This window comes from Humulus lupulus, chromosome 1, assembly GCF_963169125.1.
Source record: "Humulus lupulus chromosome 1, drHumLupu1.1, whole genome shotgun sequence".
Lineage (NCBI taxonomy): Eukaryota > Viridiplantae > Streptophyta > Magnoliopsida > Rosales > Cannabaceae > Humulus > Humulus lupulus.
Genome location: NC_084793.1, coordinates 107,518,777 through 107,530,191, shown reverse-complemented (window position 1 = coordinate 107,530,191; position 11,415 = coordinate 107,518,777).

Here is an 11,415-nt window from a genome sequence, read left to right as displayed (position 1 = left end):
CAATTTGATATAACTTACCACCCAAGAACAATCATAAAGGGCCAAGCATTGATAGACTTTATGACCGATCGAGTGCACGGGAGTAGAAGAGAGTGGCGGAGAAACCCCTATTGTCGGGCCCACATGGAAATGTTATGTTGATGGCTCCTCCAATAAAAATGGCACAGAAGTTAAACTTATTTTGGTGTCCCCATAGGGTCATCGGGTCCACAACGCCTTAAGATTTGACTTCAACGCCTCAAACAATGATGCAGAGTATGAAGCACTCATTGTCGGGCTCCGAGTTGCTTTGGAGCTCCAAGAAGAAGGTCTTGAGATATTTAGCAACTCCCAGATCATGGTAAACCAGGTGCTCAGAGAGTAATAGGCTCAGTAAACAAAAATGATTGCATACCTAGCGAAAGCTCAAGAAATGTTGCACAACATTAAGTTTACCATTTGAAAAGTCCATAGAGAGTAGAATTCCAACGCAAATGCTCTGGCTAAGCTTGCTACCACTAAAGATTCTGAGCTAATCAACGTGGTCCCGATCGATTACTTGTTAGCCCCAAGCATCTTTGTGCTCAAAGAGGTAGAGGTCGTACAACAACATGATTGTTGGATGGAACTGATATTAAAATATCTTGTTTCAAGAGATATGCTAGTAGTTAAGAAAGTAGCTCGGCAGTTGTTGTATCAGGCTCCATGATATATAATCATGGACAACAAGTACATGCGAGGATATTCCTTACCCCTACTACGTTGTGTTTCCCATCAGGAGGCAAGCCTCATTCTCCGGGAGGTGCACGAGGGCTTCTGCTGGGACCACACTACAGGGTAGAGCCTCACCATAAAGATTCTTAGACAAGGTTACTGTTGACGGTGAGAACTCGTCAACGAAGTGAAGTTAGAAAAATCAAAGTCTATTGCTTATCAATGAAAAACTTCAACAATGTAATCAAAGACTTAGAAACTTAAAAAATAGTTGCCGAAGAAAAATGGGGAAAAGAACTTGTATTCCTTTGTTATCTCAAGCTATAGTGTTTTTTCCAACCCCCCTCAATCTTGAAGTGGGATTCCCTTTATAGTGGGCTCTAATGGCCCCTGATACATTATGGTCCAGGGGACTAGATTGTACACAAGTACATTGTCAGGAGAATGGTATCAGGTGTAGTGGTGTTGGCCCCAGTACATAGTCAGGGTCCATGGAGTTGTCTCCACTACTTATTTAGTACGAGTGTCAGAGGAGTGGCACCTGGTGTAGTGGTGCAGGTGGTGGTGGTGTCGACTCTGACATCTGGCAAGAGACATACAGGACATGTCCCCTCTCCTAGTACTCCCACTACTTGTCTGGCATGAGTATTCGGATCAGACATACGGGGTCTTAAAGGTCGTACCCCGTACAAGATCGTACTGGTACGATCCTCTTGAATTATACTTGGGCTTTTACCTCTAAATGTTGGAGTCTCCATAGGTCTTCATAGGAGACACCCACTTGAGGTGTAGGGTGCGAGACACCTGGTGCATGTAGGGGTCGTGGTACGAAACGGGGCCCTTGGCGCAAGGCGGGGCCCTTAGTGCGAGACGCCCAAAGCACCTCAAGGTCACCCATGAGAAATGGGTGATAGATGCGTGAGACGCCACTTCTGGCAAGACACCTATTGGCATGCGAGACAATCGTGGGTGTCCGAGGCGATGCTCCTTTGCAAGGCCCTGGTGGCGTGAGACGCTCCCTCGCGAGGCCCTGGTGGCGCGAGATGAGGCGAAGGCATAATGGCCTCGTGGAGACGAGGGGGTGACGGCCTTGTGTTGATGCCTGAGGGCCTCACGTGGCACACCTCCTGGGCTCGCGAGGTGCGAGACGAGATGTCCTGGGCGGCACACTTGCTGGGGCTTTGTTTGGTTAGGTTTCCCCATACACACCTAGGGACGTGGGCACAGGTCTGTATTTGGGCATTTTTAGGACCTTAGCATGTGCTTTGGATCTTCTACAAGCATGGAATTTTGAGCATCCACACTTGCCCCCAGTCTAGGAGAGGGTCTTTAGGCACTCTGGTAGACTTTTCGATATGGTGTCTTGAAAGCATGGGTGGTGTTAGTGGTGATCCTTGTGCTTTCTTGAGATTGATCGTGAGCCTATCGTTTTGCTCGTGTATCCCAATCTAGATGCCAAGCTCCCTTCTTGGCCATTGATTAGTCTTTAGGTTCGATGGTTAAGATGAGCCTGTGGCTCCTATAAATAAGCCTTCATATCTATCCTATTATTTACACTTTACCTCTTCAGCTTAGTGGTTTTGGGATCCTTGCTCCTTTCAAGAGGTAAGGGGTTCAATCCCCCATAACCTCACTTTTGCTTTCTTTCTTTTTTATTTGAGTTCATTTCTTGTATGTCTATATCCATTCAGGTACTTGAGGACTAAAATTCCTTTTTCCTTTGTTTTTGCAGACGCGTACTTTCGACCACTTGCTTCTCTTCGACTACGACGGTGCTTTCGGCCCTCGACTTCCTTTTGACCATGACAGCGCCCAATTTTACTTGCTTGAGGTATATTTTCTTTCTCCCTTATGTTTATTGGGTCTAAATTAGCACCACTCGGGATGGGGTACTTTGGCCTGAGCTCATCGTGAGTTAACCCAGTTGCATGCACTCATTCATACCCTGTAGTTGGTCATTTAGAGCACTTGTGCCTAGAGGTTTTGAGCCCATTCCTTTGTGTTTTGTAGCAATCCCCTCATTTATACGTGAACCCTATTTACTTATGAGACGAGGTCCCATGGCATGTGAAGGATCATCCGGTGTTCCTCCAGGGGTCGAGTTTGTAGACTTATCTTCAGACTCGGAGTCCTCCGAAGACAACCTTCACCAAGACTACGACACCTTGAGGCAGGCCCGTATTTTTCATCTTGAGCACATGGCTGAACTTAGACGTAAAATCTAGGTGGTAGAGAGCGAAATAGACTCAGTTCTGAGGGGAGACGGAGTATCTTTCCCCCTTGACCTTAACGACCATATAGCGAACCTTAGGGTGACCCTTTTAGATTTGCAGATGGAGTTGGAGTTTATGGAGGGAAACCTCCCGCCTAAGCCTCCTACCCCGTTTTCCCCTAATGACTGTCATGGGGCCATCCCGTCTTCTCTTCAACCCTTGTTCTCGGTTTATCCTTGCTTAGCGCTTTCACACTCAGTGCCTCGATGGAAGACCCTTGCTAGGAAGAAAAAATTGAGGGTAAATTGCCATGTTTCTACCTCACCTTTTTCTTTTGGTTTTGCAGATATGTCGAAGAGAGTACGGCGACAGGTGTCCCCTGAGCAACAAGAATCTGGTCCCCTGTTGGCATCTACTCTGGTGTCCCACGTGTCCGAGAACAAACTTCTAGAATTAGCAGAGAAATACTGTGTTAGCCCTGAGTACAAGCTATACGTTCCTTTGAACAAGTGTCGGGCTGACAACTCTACTCAGGGCTTTTTGTCCATGAGTGAGCACATCTTAAAGGTGGGTGGTACAATCCCATTACACCCGTTTTTCATCATGGTTCTCAACCATTTTGACATTGCTCCGCTCCAGTTGCCTGACTTTGAGCTGCCTCTTTATGGCATATATGGAGCATAACGAGCGTGCTCCCTCGGCTCAGGAGGTGCATTACATGTACAACCTCATGCCCACCCCTAGATTCAAAGGCTTTTATTTCTTGCAGAAAGCCAATTCTACTGTCTTCTTGATAGAGGGTTCTGTGTCCAACCCAGGGACTTGAAAGCAGGACTTCTTCTTTGTGAAAGGTCCCCTTTCTGTTCGTAAGCACTTTCGGTCAGCTCCTAGTAAGTACTTCAAGTTTTTATTTTTATTTTTAACTGACTGTTTTGGAACTTAAGTTCATATTGGCAACTGTGTTGATTGTGCAGAAAACTTCATCGTTCCCAGCGTTTCCAAGTCGGAGACTGAGGCGGTGAGCAAACTTATCGACGTTGACCCTGCCGAGAAAATGGCTGCCCGTCTCTTCACCATGACCAACCTCAACTGTTACAACCTATCCGCGGTTTCGAAGCCTGGGTTATTGTGGCATATTTCTAAGCGGAAGAAAAAGACTGTTTTTGCTGAACCTCACTCGGATGGGGGTGAGGCAGAGTGTGTGCCAGAGGGGGTCTCCCCAGGACATAGGCAACCCCGTCGATCATCTCTGTCTCCTAGGGGGTGCCCTCCTTTATCCCCTACAGACAATGACATGGCCTCCCACAGGACTTCAATGCTTTCCCTCGGGCTTCCCTCAATCCTGGTCCATCAGGGGCTCATTTTTTCGATCTTCCTGTGCCCCCTCCTCCTTCAGTGAGCGGGTCATCTGTCCTCACCCAGTCAGGCGCCCTTGGCTTGGAGGAGGCGCCTTGGGTGGGCCGCATGGCGACCTCTTATGGGCAACAGTATGTCCAGGTCACCATGGATCTTCCTAAGGCTGATTGGAGAGGTCTTGGGAGTTTTTCCATGTCAGAGCTTGGGGAGACTCTTGTGCGCTTCGCCACTTGGGTGAGTTCATGCATCTTACATTGGCCTTACCTCTTCTCTCTCTCTCTTTTTTTTCTTTTCTTATCATCGTTATTGTTATTTTTCTTATGCAGACTTATACAGTGGTTCAATGATTTGCCGACTTGGCTCAAGACCTCTCTGCTTCGAATGATGAAAGGGACCATCTAACGGTCCAGGTCTAGGGGCTCGAGAGGGAACTTGCTGAAACCAAACTTAAGCTTAAGAAGGCCCTGGCGAAGGCCTCTTCATCATAAAAAAAGAAGAAGAGGGTGACAGCCAAGGCCGTGATGCTGTAGGAGAAGGTCACTCGCTTAGAGGCCGACCTTGAGGGTGCAAAGGCTACCATCGCAACGTTGCAGGGGAGGGTTGCTTCCCTATAGGTAGATAAGGCTGATATTGAGTATAGATCCATAGAGCGCACCCTCTACGGAGTATGGAGGCAAAATCCTAACTTTGATTTTTCCTCCTTCGGTGAGCACGTCGTTGCCAGGGTGGCTGAGTGGAACGCCTACGGCAGGAGGCCTTAATATCTTGCTTCTACGATTTTTGTCGTTCAGTCCATTGTGGTTGTATGCTCATTTGAGCCTTATTTTGCTTGTAATTTCTCTGAGTCCTATTACATTATCAAAACTCTTTTATATATATATACATACGTGATCATTCATCTTTATTCCTCTATGTTCGAGGTCCTTTTGAGCCCGCACAATGGGGTTCGATAGGTTCTCTTTTTTATTTATCAGGCTTAAGGTCCTTTGGAACCCATGCGAAGGGGTTCAATAGGTCCATCTTTGGTGCCTCTTGATTGTACCTATAAGGATATATTGACCCTTTGGGGTTCTAGTTATCCTTTTATATATTTTTTCGCGCGCTTATTATTTCTTGCAAGAAGCGTCCTTCTTGTCATTATTCACAGTACTATTTTTGCAAGGGTCTCTTTTAGGACCCTTTTTCACTAGACGGCTTGGTGGCCGCTCTAGGCTTATTGGTGGGTGCTTCTCCTGAGGCACTTCCTCTTGTGGAAGCATTTACTCTTATTAGGATGCTTTTCTTGTAGGACCTTTTGACTTCCATGATGTTCATAAGGGTAGCTAATCCTTGTGAACTCAAGCGATCCTTACAAGGTCTTCTTCTTTATTTATAAAGAGGGGGGGGGGGGGGGTCCTTTTAGGATCCTCCTGATATAAGGGGTCCTTTTAGGATCCTCCTCTGATAAGGGGTCCTTTTAGGATATAGGGGTCTCGTTTGGGACCCCTTTTTTTTTTCGACCCCCTATGTACTCTGCCCCCCAAGTGGTTGGTGAGATTTATCTCGGCATGCACTTTGATCATTCCATTCATGAATTTTCATAATCATTTTGCTTAAACAAGAAACTTTACTACATATTCACTTAATGTCGCAACACATTCATTGAAAACAGGTGAAGTACATGGTAACTTAATGTGACTTGTTCTTGCTACATATTAAGGAGTTCAAATTGAACGTATAACTATTACATTTAACCTGCACGTTAGACAGGTCAATAACAACCTTGCCTCAACTTGGAAGTCTTACTGATAATACTTCTTTAGATGTTCTGCACTCCATGCTCTAGGTGCCATGGTATCATCCAAGTGTGCGAGCTTGAGGTGTTAGAGGGCACAACCTGTGCAACTTGGTAGGGCCCTTCCCAGTTTGGCCCTAACACACCCGCGCTTGGATCTGGAGTGTTGGGCAAAACTTTTTGCAACATGAGGTCTCCCACTCTGAATACCCTCTCTCGCACCCTGAAATTATAATATCTCGTGGCTCGTTGCTGATATGTGGCTAGCCTCAGTTGTGCCCTGTCTCTCTTAGCTTCCAACAGGTCCAAATTCCTGGCTAATGCTGTGATATTGGCCTGGTCATCGTATGTTTGTGTGCGGATGGAGTTAATCTTCATTTATATTGGAAGGACAGCCTCGCAGCCATAGGCTAAGGCAAAAGGCGTCTCTCCCGTGGTGCAACGAGGTGTGGTCCTATAGGCCCAAAGCACATTGGGAAGTTCTTCGACCCAAGCCCCTTTCAACTTTTCCAACTTTGTTTCAAGTTCCTCTTTAGGATATTATTGATGGCCTCCAATTGTTAATTGGCTTGTGGGTGTACTACAGCGGAGAAATTCCTCTTGATTCCTTTTTCCCTGCAATATTCCTCGAATACTCCTCCTTCAAATTGCATCCCATTGTCGAAGATTATCTTGTAGGGTACTCCAAACCTGCAGACAATAAATTTGTTGATGAAGGTGGTGATTTGCTTAGTTGTTATGTTGACTAGAGGCTCTGCTTCCACCCACTTAGTAAAATAATCGACTGCTACCACCGCATATTTTGCTCCTCCTCTTCCTGCTGGCAACGCTCCAATCAAGTCAATCCCCCACACAGCGAAGGGCCACGGACTGGTCATGCTCACCAGCTCATTTGGTGGATGTCTGGGGTAATTTGCATTCCTCTGGCATTTGTCACACCTCTTCGCAAAATCACTCGCGTCCTTATCCATGGTAGGCCAATAATACCCCTGGCGGATGGCTTTTTTTGTCATGGATTGCCCCCCAACATGATTTCCACATTCCCCTTCGTGTATCTCTTGTAGAATTTTTAAAGCCTCTCCCTTATTTACGCACCGTAGGAGCGGGGTAGAGAAGCCTCTCTTATATAAGACCCCGTCTACTAGGGTGTATTGGGCAGCTTTGTAAGTCATCTTACGGGCATCTTTTTGGTCCAAAGGCAAGGCCCCATCATTTAAGTACTTCGCGATGGGTGCAAACCATGACTCCCCCATGCTATTAACCATATGGATCATTTCTTCTGCTATGCTCGGCTTGGAGAGGTATTCGACTAGGATGGACTAAAGCGTGTCTTCGTCTTGAGTAGAGGCGAGTTTTGCGAGTGCATCGGCGTTTGTGTTTTGCTCCCTTGGGATCTGTTCTATGGTTCATTTTTTGAACTGATCTAAATACCCCCTCACCTTGGCGAGATATGTAGCCATTTTTGGGCCTCTAGCTTGATATTCACCATTCACCTGAAACACCACGAGTTGTGAGTCACTAAAGACATGCAAATGGGTTACCTTTAACTCCTTAGCTAGCTGCAGGCCATCCAATAGTGCCTCATACTCTGCTTCATTGTAGGAACCTTCGAATCCGAATCTCAAGGCGCAATACATCTTGTGCCCCTCAAGTCCCGTCATTACTATGCCAGCGCCGACTCCTCCTTCATTAGATACCCCATCTACGTGGAGACTCCATTCTTCAGGGTGCTCTTCCTCTTCATGCACCAGTTCATTCCCTTCTACTTCTCCCTCCTCATGGGGTCGGTGCGCAAACTCGTCTATAAAGTCTGCAAGTACCTGCCCATTGATTGAGGTCCTTGGGGTGTAAGTGATGTCAAATTGACTCAGTTCAATCAACCACTTTAACAACCTTCCTAAAGTTTCTGGCTTGTGCAAGACTTGACGCAAAGAGGTATTGGTGAGCACTTCGATGGCATGAGCATGAAAATAAGGTCTCAACTTTCTAGAAGCCACTATCAAGGCATATGCCAACTTCTCTATTTCTGGGAACTGGTTTCTGCGTCTACCAACTGCTTGCAGTATACAGCTCGTGGTGATCCTAGTGAGCGGGATAGCGGAATAGTCATAATGGGGTCCAATACTCGGCTCGGGGCGAGCCTAGGGGTATTTTGGGAAGTTTAATGTATATTTGGGATTTATGGAGTAAGGGGTAAGTATTTGGTAGTAAGTTGGGCATGACGAGATTAATTGGGAATTTTTAGGATGACTCGAGAAATTAGCGGGAAGCGTGGAAAATGACGATTTTGCCCTTGGGGCAATTAAAGGATAAGAGGAAACCTAAGGGGTATTTTGGTCTTTTGAGGTTAGATATGGACTTAAGCAGTTGGGTGGTTTGAGAAAAGACTAGAAGCTAAGGAAGGAACCTCTCTCAACTTTCTCTCTCTCCCTTCTATACGGTTTACCCTCCTTCTCTCTCTGTTTTGGTGCACTTGAAGACCTTGGTGAACCCTTGGAAAATTGTTGCAACAGCTGGGTAATTAAAGCTTGTGGGCTAGGAATTCAAGCTAGGAACAACTAAGTGATCTCTGCGGATTAAAGCTTTCAACTGAGGTAGGAATTATGTTATGTTTTAGCTGGGAATTCAGATTGTTAGGTTGAATTTAGGCTGGTTTTGGATGTTGAATGATTTCTGTTTTAGGGTAGTAATTTCAGTAGGTTTTGGGGTGTTTAGTTTGGTTATGCAGTTGTGATATGAACTCTGGGTTTGATTATGAGAATAGGGGTCGAATTGGGTGAAGATTTATGTGTTTGGCTGGGAAAAATGCAATAGAAATGTTTGAATTTCTGGGTTCAGAGACCTGAGTCGCGGCCCGCCTATTTGGAGAGGTTGGTGACGCCTCTGGTTTGCCCACGCACTGCGGCATGGAGGAGCATATCGCGGTCCGTGTCCTCTAGCAGGGAGGGCCTTGCCCTCTGACCAAGTAGCGGGCCGCAACCCTAAAGGGCATGTCGCTGCCCTAAATGGAAAAAGAGGGGAGATTAAGGTTTTTAGCTCGAGAACTCAAATGTTAAGGCTCGGGAATGATTTTACTACTTGGTTTAGTAGAATTCAAGGCCCAAAAGGCTATTATTTGGTTCTAAAGCTTATAAATGGTTTAGGATCTTATTAGTTATCCACTATCGCATTGGGACTAGGTTATATCGCAAGGGCTCAGGATTAGGGATCGTGCTCGGGGCTGTCATACTCTTGCTGCTCGGGACCCAAGATAAGAAAGTTGCACCTGAGTTGTGATTGGGGCTTAAACCCCCTTATATTATCATGTTATGAATATGAATATACATGTTTTTGGAATATATGGAAAGGCATGCTTGTATACGCTGCCATTGACTATGAACTGTGCATTGTGTATTGTGAATATTGTTGGGGTTTTATGCCCTAATTAAAACCCAAATTATTTGTAATCTCATTTTATTATCAATAAAAGAATAGAAATCATTTTTTGACTTGGTCAATCACTTTGCTCACATGTTTTATTTTCATGATTATTTGTTAAATATAAACTTATATTAAATCTCGAGCATATAGCTAATCTTATTTATAGTGACGCAATCACAGTGGAATATAAATATGATTATATGTTCAAAATAAGTTAGTCCTAAGATTAGTCAGTGCCCAGGATTTACACTGACTTGCCTAACTACGATATGATCTACTTACACATTATAGTGTTATGTTCTTTCCAGAACATTAGCAAAGTAGATAAGATCGGATGTATTTGTTACATCAGACAGGACCGATATTGACAGTTGATAAGATAAGTAAACATACCGTTATTATCTATTTTAGTCATATCATATAGTTGACCATAGGTCAATTCAATCTCAATTCTGAGTGGTTAGTATTCTAACTGATTGTATTATTTGAGTTCTTTGACTTGTTCGTTACCAGCTTACCCTACGGACTAGCCCATACTTACATCTTGGGAACTTGGTAGTATAATTGAGTGGGAGTGTTAATCATAGATATGAACTTCTATAGCTTCTGATGAAGAAGTGAAACGATGGTTTCCTTTTAGTTTGGTTCAAGGTGTTAAATGATAGAGAATCTCATTTCGGTAATTAAATTAGTTTACTGAAATATCATTTACAAGGAACTAAGTGTTTTAAGGATAAAATACAATGAGGGGTAAAACGGTATTTTAGTCCTAGCTCATTGTAGACCATCTATAGAGGATTAAGTGAAAATTATGGTTGTAACAATGGATAATTAATAGCGTATCTATATTTGTTATAGAGCGTTCTATGAATTCAAGAGTGCAATTCCAAGTCTATAGTAGAGTCACGAGGAATTAATAAGTTAGTAAATTTATTTGTTAGATTTATGATAACTTATTGGAGCTTGATTTCATAGGCCCATTGTACCTTGGATAAAATCATCTAGATAGTCTCAATTAATTGATTTAATCATCAATTAGAATTCTCAAAGTTGACCAGGTCAATTTTGGATAGTTTCACAGAGTTGTGTAATTTTGAAAAGAAAAGAGAAATTATGGCAGATTTATTAATTAAGATAAATTGGTATCTAAATTAATAAATAAATTTAAATCAAGGTTCAAATTATAAATAATTAATTTGATAAAGGATTTAAATAATTATTTAATTAATTAAATCAATAGAAAATAATACAGGCCTTGATTTTAAGTCCAACGGGCTTATAATCAAATGGGAAATTTCACGGGCCTATAGCCCATTATAATTTCGACCTAGGGCTTCAAAATAGCTATTATTTTATTGATTTTTTAATTGAATTAAATGGCCTAATTGAGTCTATAAAAGGAGTGCTTAGAGAGAAGTCAAAACAGAAGTTTGATAAGTCACAAGTCAGATTTTCTAATAGTTTTATATTCTCTCTAAACACAAGTCCTTTTCTAAGCCACTTTGTTATTTTCTCTTCTTCTCTCTATATCTATCTCATGTATTGAGAATTGCCCACACTAGTCTAGGTGGTTCTAAGGATACATTGGAAGATTGTGAAGAAAATAGAAGATCGGTTCAGTTTCTTGATAATACTCTGCGACAGAGAGGATACAAGAGTTAGAGAAACTGAAGGAATGACTCTTTAATTCCACTGCGTATACTGTAAGGGTGCCAGGGGCTGATAGAAAGCATGCGGAACGCAGCCTAGCCTAAGGGTGTTGGGGTCAGCTAAGAGACCAGGGAACTCGGCCTAAGGGCGTTGGACCTGGAAGCTATACCATAAATAGAAGTGTGGTTCACACTTAAGCATTTTTATTGACTGATGAGCTTAATTTACATACTTTGCTGAATTGAATATTACAACCGGTTGATTACTTATATTCTATCGTTAAGTGAGTTTGATGATTTATATTTGTTG